Genomic DNA, 12,500 nt, shown 5'->3' on the forward strand with positions numbered 1-12,500 from the left:
ATGAATAACTAGATTATCTAAGATATTGAGTGTTTAGGCATTATAAATACACATAAATGATTGTGATAATATTTATAAATGTATATACTTAATTATTCACTAATGTCATATAAAAGATAATAATTTAGTTTAATTATTTAATTAAATATTAATTGTATTTAACCAATATAATATTAATTATACAATATAATATTAAAAATATTGTATAAAAATATTGTATTATATAATATTTTATAAAAATATTATATTATATTACAATATAATTCATATTATGAATATTTTTAATATTATATTATATTACATGTTATATTGTATTACTTTTCTGTATTACAAATTTAATACATAGATGTTGATTATATACTTACGTGTGTTTATTTTACACAGTTACATGAATATATAAAGTATTTCTGGTATCTTGCAATAAAGTAAAACCATGAGTAGTCTCACTAAACTAAACTAAAAAATCCTATATCATTTTGCAAGAAACCATATTGCTTTATTAGCAGCTTTATTACATAGTAAGATCAGATAAAAATATTTAAATTCTCGCATTCTCTTTTATCTCAGAATATATATTAAAGAATATAAAATTTTGAAATATCATTGAAATATAAAAAAGTAAAAAAATTTTAATTTCTGTTTCTTTTCCTTGCTTTCGCTTTCCCTTTTTTACAAGTTTCCGTATTGTAATAAATTAATAATCACGAATATGTTCTTATGCGAATCGTTATCCGTAACAATGTATTATTGTGTATTATATTTGGACTAAGTTTTGCGATAATACAAAAACACATGCAAATTATCACATTGAACACGTTAAGTTATTTATTTATATTGCGCACTAATAATATTAATCATATTATAATCTTTGCAAATCTTTTCTTAAATATATTTAAGTCGAACTTATTTAACTTGTAAAACATGCATAAAAATATGCTGATCAAAATGGAAACAATATTAAAGAATTAAAATTTCGAATTTGAAAAAATATGTAAACTTGTAAAGCTATCACGTATATAAACATGTGATTGAAGAAATGTCAATAGTGATCGATCTAAAAATGGTACCAAAAATATCTCTTCCTTGAAAAAAAATAGTTTACACTTGTATTGCGCTTATATTGTAGTTACATTTTCCGCAATGCGGAAATCTCACGTACTCTCGAGATTACTCGACCGAATCATACTCTAGTATCAATTTCCCATTTGCACTAATATCGACGATATACGCTGCTATCAGTATTTGAGTTCACGAAGTCAAATCTTCGCGGATAATCCTAATCGTCAAAATGATGCAACGTTTTATCTGTTAATCCCGCACTGGACGCCTACGATGATCGAATCAGATTGATGTCGTTTAAAATTTATATCTGGCCATGAAAAAGATTTTATATCGGATCGCGAGAAAGAGGGAGAAGCGAGTTAGAAGGAGTATACATTGTGTATGCGTTTAAAATAGGATTTTTAAACGCATTTTTAAAAGTCTCAATAAAAATTGAATCAGCTGATATAAAATCTGATTCTCTTATTTATTTATTTTAATTATAAAGATAATGGAAATATCAATAAGTTAAACAAAAATTAAATTTTACATTCATTTTAAAATCTTGAGATTCTTAATATATCGCATTCTTTCCTTACTTTATACTTTGATATTATTTTATCATATATTTAAATTACTGTAATATATTTTTTTATGTAATTCTTATAATTATTATATATTTAAGAAAATAAAGCGAGAATAATTTGCTTTAATTTAAGACATTGCGATTGAAAACAGGTGAATATCAAGATTGAAAATTCTTCTGGAATTTTCACAATTTTCAAACATAGACAGTTACACGGTTCAGTATTGTGCATTATTAAATTGGAAAATGCAATCAAGCTCTTTAGCGTATATTTGCTGTACAATGTATAACACTAAAAATCATAAAGCGGCTGGGTTTGCTGTAATTGTAATTTTTTTTATATGTATTTTTTTAATATATATATATATATATATATATATATTTCTCTTCTCTATTTGAAGATTATCTTATCTTCTTATCTTCTTGTGTAATTTGTATTATCAAATTTCTTCAAAGATATTACGCATTTTCTTTTGTATCTTGTATAATAATTATCGTACACACGTATAATTGGTATTAATGAGATTGTATATTCGAATTTAATTATTCGAATTAAATTATATGCTTATATACATTTTATTAAAAATAAACTATATAGTATATACAGAATGTCAATGCAATTTCCCGCCAAATAAAATAAACATAAGTAGATCTCGATAAACTAACTAAAAAATCATGTACCATTTTGAAAATTACTACGTAAAATTTTGAGATATTAATTAAAGAAAATCGATCAATACATGCAAGTATAAGCGCGATTATAATTCTTTAATGAATTTTCTCACGCGAATGGTTTTTTAGAAAAATTGTCTTTAAAAGTCTTTCAAATAAAACTTTATACGAAAACGGAATACAAAAACTAAAGGAGTATAGGGGAGACCGGGAACAAAAATAACAGCGTCATGAAAGTAACAAGTATCTTATTAAACTACACAATTATATATTGAATAATTTGTACTATATATAGTCAAACGTGTAGGCCCCGATCCTATTTCTTTTCAGCTAATTGTTGTAGAACGGTCGCGCCGGTTGCACATGCAGGAGTGAAATTAGTGTATTTACATTATTCACCTAAGTATTTCTTGTTTTAGTTTTTTTGTATCCATGCCTAATTAAAGTATATATTGACGTAATTATTTGCCAGTGTATCCTTCTAAAATGTATTCATAAGTTTTATAGTTGATTTGGCTAATTTTAAGTCTGGCATCATATTTAGGTTATAATGCTTTTATTCTAAAAAATGTGTTTGGGGACAAAAGTAACACGATACTCTGTGGACGAAAGTAACAAAGTATTTCAATGTTTAAAGTATAAGGGCTGGTTCCATAATAACTGTATCAAAAAGAATTCTTATTACGCACACACACACACACACACACACATGCCATAATTGTGATTCGGAATATTTATCAATCTCTTTTGTATAAGTAGATTATCATACAATTTTTACACTTATTTAGAATTAAACTATTATTTAAACTTGAAAAAGTACAAAATTGATGTGATATTAAGTATAATTATTTTATGATATTACTTATAATTATTTTGCTTAACGAAGTTTATTTCTTTTGGTTTTTTAAAGATGATAAAAATAAATATTTATTTTATTTTTTATTTGAATATAATATAATACAAATTTATAATCAAAGTTATCTTGCTTAATGAAAGATTATAATAAAATTTTTGTTTTAAATTGAAAAAAGGCGTATTTATTTTATTTTTCCGAAAATAAGAACTGTTACTTTCATCTCCAGATTATGTTACTTTCATCCCCGGCCCCCAGGACAAAAGTAACAATCAGCATAATTGCGAAATATTGTAATTAATTCATTTTAACATAATTTTTAATATAATTATTTGTAGGTCTATCAAGTTTTTAAACTAAAATCTTTATTTTCCTTATTAAATTCTTTTATATTATAAAAAATCCAAACCAGTTATAAAAATTCTTTAAGTTCAAATCGTTTTTCAACCTTCGAAAAGGCAACCTTTATAATAATGTAGAAAAAAATATATACGTATTCCTATACATATACATGTGTGTGTGTGTGTGTGTTTGTGTGTGTGCGTGTTTGTGTGAGGGATAGAGGGTGAGAGAGAGAAAAATTTTTCTCTTCTAATGAATTACATTGTTAATCAAAATTTGCCGCCTCTTATATTTTGATGTCCGTGTACATTGCACACTTCGTACACGCAGGTAAGACGGCTCTACGTATAACCTTCTAAATACTCTTAGGTATGCCAACAGAGCCATCAGTTTATGGCAGTCTCTTCTAGAGATAAGTTCGCGATCGAATGCTTTTCTTGTTAAATCTGGTATTAAACTTGACTGATTCACCTAATTGGAGCATTAAATATATAATAAAATATTTATCTTTCTTTCTTTAAATGTGCATACAAAATTGAGTGAAGTAACAGGTAACGCTTTTATTTTATAAAAGACATTTTTCTTAATTTTCAAATCAATTTCATTTTATTGTAAATATTATTTTTATCTTTTACATACATTACAGTTAAGAGAAATGAAGTATATGTTTGTACTGTAATAGCATGTTTCGACCTTTTTGACATATAAAAAATGTAAAATTTATAAGCTAAATTTCTTTTTGACATTATAAAATTATTGTGTAATCAATTTTATATTATTGCTATAAAATTATCTCAGCTATAAAATACTATCTTATTATCTAAACTATAAAATTATTCATCTTAAAAACGTATAATATTTTCTCTGTTTTGTTTTTAAAATATTTTTTATAATGAATATCTAGGTCCGGTAGGATATGTTAATGTAAATGTGTAATGAACGAATGAATAATGATGAACTAATAATGAATAAGTAACATTTTATCCAAAAAGATGTGTTATAAAAATATTAACATAATTGTTTTCAGAATTTTGTTCGAATGTTTGATATAAATCGCTCCATTATCAAAATTTTAAATATTTGATAATATTTGATTTCCGTTCTTTGTTTATATGTTCTTAATATATTTCTTACTTCATGAACAGACCGATCTTGAAAATAACATGTTAGTAAACATGCAGTCTACATCAGATATAAAATCGCGTTGTTCAGAATATACTTTCATTTCTCATACATTTTAATGCTTACATTAAATATATATATATATATATATATATATATATATATACTGAATTATGTAATTGCACTAGAAAAAATCTTAAACATAGCTAAATTGAGATAAGTAAAAGTTACGTTTATTGTGCTTATCCTACTGGAATTATATAAATACATTCCTTATGTCTCCTAATATTCAAATCCGAGAAAAAAATTTTATATGTCGTTTCAATAAGTTTTACATTTATCTTTTCTATTAATTTTTTTTATTTATTAAACCATATTATTTTAATTTCTTTTTAAATTAACCGTATTTTCTTATGAAACGTTAGTAAATTCTCTTTAATGTTTTTTTAACACAAAAGTCGGTTGAATCGCATACTCTTTGTAAGCAAACCTTGTTTTTAAAGCAAGAACGTTTTTTATAGATATCCGAACGAAATTTAACATGACATTCTTAAAACTATTATTAACTAGTAGTATAATATACATAACCATAATGGCAATAGCGAGTTCTATCGCTAATGAAGAATCAAAAATCAAAGGAGTAGAAACCGATGAAGAATCGAAAATCGCAATGCCCAGTGTATTAAACAACAAATCAAGCAATATATCAGATTATATGTTTCCAATACATTATAATATAAAGATAATGTTAGAGACTGATTATCTTCAGAGCGTATGCATAATCACTTTAAATATTTCTTATGCAAAACGATACATAAGATTTTATGTACCGGATGCCACATTTATAGTGTTCTTAAATCTTACATTAAATCAAAATAATGGTACGGTTTATGAAACAAAGCACACAAATATTACTAAAAACAATATTGTCGTGCTCGATTTCGGTGATGTCTCGTTTCATGGAATATACGATTTGTATATAGAGTACATAATCTCAATTTATATCGTAAGGGAATCTTTCGGAACTCCGTATACAAACGAAGATGAAGAAATAGAGTAAGTAGAAGAATATATGAAATATCAAAAACAAATTGTACATTTGTGCATTCTACGCTTACAATTACCTAAAATTAGTCATTATCTAAAATATATCATTAAAATACGGTAGGTGGTTAATCGCAACAGGAGTCCAGCGAAGAAACAAGTATCAAACGAAAAAACAGCAAATGTTTCCATATTGGGACAAGCCAGAATTAAGAATTACTTTTATTATTTCCATAATACATTATCCAAAATACGAAGTTTGGTCAAATATGCCGATACGAGATATTGAATTGACGGACGATAATATGATATGGACATTTTTTAACGTCACTCCTTTAATCTCCATAGATAGAGTAGCATTTCTGGTATCCAGTTTTCGTCACGTCATCCTCTCGGATAATGAAACAATTCGTTCGTCCATAACGTACAGACCACAATCGGAACCGCATTTAGAATTTGCGAAAACTGTTATTTCTTTCACCAATGTATACATGCATAGAAGGAATATTTGGAACAAAGAACTTGCGTCGCTAACCTCTGTTTCATTTGAGAACAAAATAGATCATGTCGTAATTCCGGATTTACAAAATGAAATTGAACAGACTTTTGGTTTCATTTTTTATCGGTAATATATATAATTAAAAATATAAATATATTTTAAAAACTGTTTTAATTACATATTAAATTGTAATCTATTTACATAAGAAATTATATTAATATCCACAATTTTTTATACATATTAGTATAATTATTTTTAGAGAAGCAGACATCACTTATAATGAAGAATTAGATCCTGTCGCATACAAAACGATAATTGCGCACTTAATTGCACGTGGGATGGTGCAAAAATATAGAGGAAATCTGTTCAGACCAACTTACTTATGGCCTCATACATTGTTAAACGAAGGATTTAATATATTTTATTCAGCACAAATTATCGAAAAGGTTATTTTGTTAATAATGTTATTACTATTTGAATACGCAGTCAAATGATTAACCGTTTAGCAATGCAGATAATTGTTAAATATTCGTGCAAATATTCTGTTTTATTTCTTAATTATAAGTAATAATAAGAATCCAAGTCTCTAAAATTTCAAAAATCCAATGAAAGAAATTTAATAAGAATTAAGTATGTATATGTTTTTGTATTATAATTATCGCAGAAAAATTTACATACACAAACACACATACAAATTGTTAGCAAAGTACGATATCATCCATACATTGATATTGTTGAATGGAATAATTGAGTTATATGAACCTTGACCTCGTGTTAGTTATCTCTTTTATTACAACTTGTGTTATACGTGAAAAGGTACAAAAAGAAGAAGAAGAAGAAGAAAAAATGACGCTCACACGTCTACAAGTTATGTCGATAACAGCAATGTCGCCATCTACACATACAATCAACATCTTAACGATCTTTTATCATTCTATCATTGCAGGGTGCATCAAATACCTATCAAATCCCCCACTTTGATCACTCTGCAACTTGTCGCAATCCTAACTTCAACATGCTTTCAACATGCTTATTCATTACAATATGAGATAATTGTTTTGTAAATATATCCGCTACATTTTCATTAGATGAAATATATTTTATATCAATTAAACCATTTTCATGCATCTCTCTAGTAATATGATATGCAATATCGATATGCTTAGTGCGCGATCTTTCTATTTTATTTCTTGTAAAATCAATCGCTGATTTGTTATCACATCTAATAATATATGGCTTACAAGGCATGTCTATACCTATTTTCTGTGTTAATTCGTCGAACATCATGTTTAACCATATGATTTCTTTTACAGCTATTTCTAACGCAACATATTCAGCCTCCATAGTTGATGTTGAGATTGATCTTTGTTTATTAGATTTCCATATTATTGGATTTCCGTTTAGAAATACTACCATGCCACTATAAGAATGTCTGTCATCTATATCTGACGCCCAATCTGCGTCACTAAAAACCTGTAACTCATTCGTATCGCAACTATACACTAAATTAACATCTTTCGTTGCAGCTAAGTATCTCAACACTCTCTTGACTTGTAACCAATGTGTTCTCCCGGGATTAGAACTAAATTGTGACAATTTTGTTATCGCATACAATATATCTGGCCGTGTTGCCAACGCTATATACATTAGTGATCCAATTAACTGTTTGTATGATATATTATGCATTTCGTTTCTTTCAACCTCGCTTTGTGGACCGTCATATTTTGATAACTTTATTCCTGGTTCGATCGGTGTTTTACACGTTTTACAATCATTCATACCGTATTCGTTTAATAATTTATTTAAATATAGTGTTTGTGATAATTTTACTTTGTTTTCTTCATATTCAATAGTTATACCTAATAAATATGATGCTCTACCTAAATCTCTTGTTTCATATTCTGACGCAAGTAATGACTTAGCTTCGTTTATTTTTTCAATTGATGGAGCAAACAATATGATATCATCTACATATAACGTAAGAATTAGATTATTATCATATATATAAACACAATTACTTGCTTGCAATCTACTAAATCCATGTTTTATTAAAAATTTATCAATCGTATTATTCCAGTTATGCCCTGATTGTTTTAAACCGTATATTGGTTTTAAAAGTTTCGCTACTTTTATATCATAGTCTTTATGTCCTGGCGGTAATCTCATGTAAATTTCTTCTTTAAGGTTTCCGTAGAGGTATGCACATTTCACATCTAAATGATGCATCTTCCAATTATTAGATATTGCTATAACTATTAACAATCTAATTAACGAAATATTTGCAACAGGTGCGTATGATTCTGAATAATCTATATCCTTCTTTTGAGAAAAACCTTGTGCAACTACTCTAGCTTTATATCTCTCTATTTTCCCTGTCGAATCTGTTTTAACTTTATACACCCATCTACTTCCAATACAATTAACATTATCCGGTTTATTTAATATTTCCCACGTATTTCTATTATTCAAACTTGTTAATTCTTCATTCATTGCTATTTTCCATTTCTCAGATTGTAGTGAATTTACCGCTTCTTCATACGTTGTTGGTTCAACTATTTCCGTTAAGTTAAATTCTATATTTTTGGGTTTACCTGCACGACCCCACGGATTTTTAATTACTTTTTTCGGTCTACCTACTTTACGTTTTTGTTCTGATATAATTTTATGTGATTCATCCGATTCTACATTATTATCCGCGTGCTCTTCATGCGTTTGACTATTTTCTAATTCCTCATCTTCATCTACAGTATCTATATCTTCTACTTTATCTATATTATCGGCATTAGTAAAAGGAGTTTCAAGTATCTTTTTGCTATAAATGTACTCATATCCATAAACATCTTCAACGAATTCTACGTGTTTTGTTTGTATTATATCGCGTTTAATTGGATCCCATAGTCTATACCCTTTTGTCTGATTGGAATATCCAACAAATATACATTCTTTCCCTCTAGAATCAAGTTTGTGCCTACCCTGTTTAGTAATATGTGCATATGCTAGGCAACCGTAAACCTTTAAGTGTTTTACGCTCGGTTTATTTCCCGTCCAAATGCTTTCTGGAATGTCATTGACGAACGAATGTATGACTCTATTTTTAATGTAACATGCTGTCACAATTGCTTCAGCCCAAAATCTTTCAGGTAACTCGGCATTTTTAAGCATCGCGCGTACTAGATCTAACAATGTTCTATTAATTCGTTCTGCAATTCCGTTCATTTGTGGTGTATCTACGTTTGTTCGTTCATGCTTTATTCCCATTTTATCAAACATTTGATTAAGAACTTTATTACAATACTCTAGTCCATTATCACTTCTAAATCTTTTTACTTTTCTATCTGTCTCTCTTTCTACCCTAGCTATGTATTTTTGGATATATTCAGTTACTTCATTTTTACTGTGTAAACAATATACTGTTACTTTTCTAGAATAATCGTCAGTAAATGTTAAAACATATTTTGCTCCACCAATTGATTTAATTGGCATAGGGCCACACAAATCAGAATGAATTAACTCTAAGACATTTTTCGTTTGTCTACTGCCTAATTCTTTACAAGGTGCTTTGGTTGATTTACTAACGCTACAACTATTACAATGCATGTCATTTATATTTATATTATCTAAGCCTCTGACTAAGTTTTCTTTTGATAATTCTTTTATAGTTTTCATATTTACATGGCAGAATCTTTGATGCCATCTTTCGCAATCTGTTAACTTATTAGTATATGTAATGTGTGTCTCGTTTTGATTTATACTATTTATATTCTTTATAACTTTTGCTTTAATAATATATAAACCATTTTTACATAAAGCTTCCCCCACTATCATCTTGTTCTCTTTGTCTTGAATTTTAAGTTTTCCGTTATCTATCAAGAGTCTTTTGCGTTTCTTCTCTATTTGCGAAATTGACAATAAATTACGTCTTACATTGGGAACGTGATATACATTAATTAACGTTAAGTTGAATCTTTCATTACCGACAAAGGTTCGTATTCTTATATTACCTACTCCTACAGCCTTTAAAGTGTCGCTTGATTTACTATCTGCTGAATAAATTGTTTCGCTAGCTATTGGTTTATAATTTTCGAACCATTCCCTATGTTTACAAACGTGGTGAGTCGCACCGCTATCTATAAACCACGAATCATCTAATTGAGTATTATTTAATTCTAATAACAGCACGCTATTATTCTTACGTGTATTAGACGTCCAACGCTTCTTATTTCCCTTCGCATTAAATGATTTTGAATTGCAACTGTTCGCTAAATGTCCTATCTTATTACATCTAAAGCATTTTCTCTTTTCTTCTTTATTGTGTTCCTTACTGTGTATTTGATATGCTTCCTTTGGTTGTTCTTCAGTTTGTCCTCCTTCCTTCAGAGTTCGACGTTCATATTCGTTCATGAGTATCTCTTTGATTTCGGTTGATTTAAATTTTTCATCATCCAGATTTGCAAGCGCCATTACAATTCCATCATATCCATCCGGAAGACCTGATAACATAGCATATGCTAAATCATCATCTCTAAATTCATATCCTACCTCTTTAAGACTGTCGCTGCATGTCTTCAGTCTTGCCAAATATGAATTCATCGTTTCGTTAGGTTCTAATTTTATGGATAACATCTGCTTCTTTAATTGCAAAATTCTTGCTCGCGATTTGGGTTCAAAAATTCTCTGTAATGCCTCCCATGCATCAGATCCCATGCCTTTTCGCAATCCAGGATATGTATTTGATGTTCAGGTTCGACACCGAGAGCAATTGTTGCCAGAGCTTTATTCTCCTTGATCTTAAAACGTTCTTCTTCCTCTCGTGTGTGATTTTCCGACAAGACAGCTTCGCCGGTTATGTGCTGCCATAATTCTCTTTGAACCAGTGTCATTTTCATGTTAAATTTCCATGATCGATAATTCGCACCGTTTAATTTGTCAATGCGGTCAACAATTTGTGCGGACGACGAGGCCATTTTTATATGTATACGTGTGTATTTATTCCTTTTACCTCAGATCAAAAATTTAATGCTTCGAGAACCTTCCAAAATGTTAGGTTATCCGCTCTCAATTTAACTATCTGCGTATTTACTCGACCTGGGCCCATAACCTTGTTAGCAAAGTACGATATCATCCATACATTGATATTGTTGAATGGAATAATTGAGTTATATGAACCTTGACCTCGTGTTAGTTATCTCTTTTATTACAACTTGTGTTATACGTGAAAAGGTACAAAAAGAAGAAGAAGAAGAAGAAAAAATGACGCTCACACGTCTATAAGTTATGTCGATAACAGCAATGTCGCCATCTACACATACAATCAACATCTTAACGATCTTTTATCATTCTATCATTGCAGGGTACATCAAATACCTATCACAAATTTTATTCTTAACAATGGCATATAATAAGCTAATTTTAATACGCACCAAAAACTTTTTCTTAATGATTATTTTTGATAAATTATGATTATATCGAATTGATTTTAGGCTCTGCCAATTTCCCGAATGATGGATCTGTTTGTAGTTCAAATTCAACATGAATTACTCTATCTAAATACTTATGTTGTTATAAATTCTACTGTAGAAAATAATATAGGCTATCCTGAAAATTATATACAATCTTCTCTTTCTCATTTTAAAGGTATGCGTATAACATTGCATAATTAAACAATTAAATAATTAAATAATAAATTAAACAATTAAATAAATTTTCGAATGTTAATTTCATAAGAAATGAGAAAAGTCATTTATAAACAAAAAACCTCATAAGAATTTTATGGAAGATGAATTCTAAAGTTTGGTGAAATTTGCACAAACTCTGGAAATAAATAATTTGTGGTCAATCAAAAGTCACATTAATCGCAATATCGTTTGCTAGTGCCATTTTGTGGCTACAAATGTTCAAATGTCGAAATAAGGCGTTATTTCATTACTACTGAGGAAAAATAAATAATGTATTATTGAGTAAAATCACACACAGTTGTTTACTTTTATTATTATATAGATATTATTATATTTACGTGGAAAATATATACATAAATGTACATATAATAGGATCCATATTTCCATAAATATCCCATCTACTATATTTTAGAAAGGGTTCAAATATTACGAAAAATTATGAAAAGATGTTTAATTATTTTGAGAGGCTAGTCTTTAAAGCATTTAGAGAAATTGTATCTCTCTCCCATCCGAAGAGGGATATTTAGGGAAAACCTATATAATAATTATACTTTTAACTAATTATATTTTATTAAATATCAAATAGCATGTTGGCGACGACAGCGGCAATGCTACACATACATTTTTTCCATGTAAATGTATTAGTAAAATGTATAAATAAAACTT

Source organism: Camponotus floridanus, unplaced genomic scaffold, assembly GCF_003227725.1.
Source record: "Camponotus floridanus strain SB8 unplaced genomic scaffold, Cflo_v7.5 scaffold148, whole genome shotgun sequence".
Classification (NCBI taxonomy): domain Eukaryota; kingdom Metazoa; phylum Arthropoda; class Insecta; order Hymenoptera; family Formicidae; genus Camponotus; species Camponotus floridanus.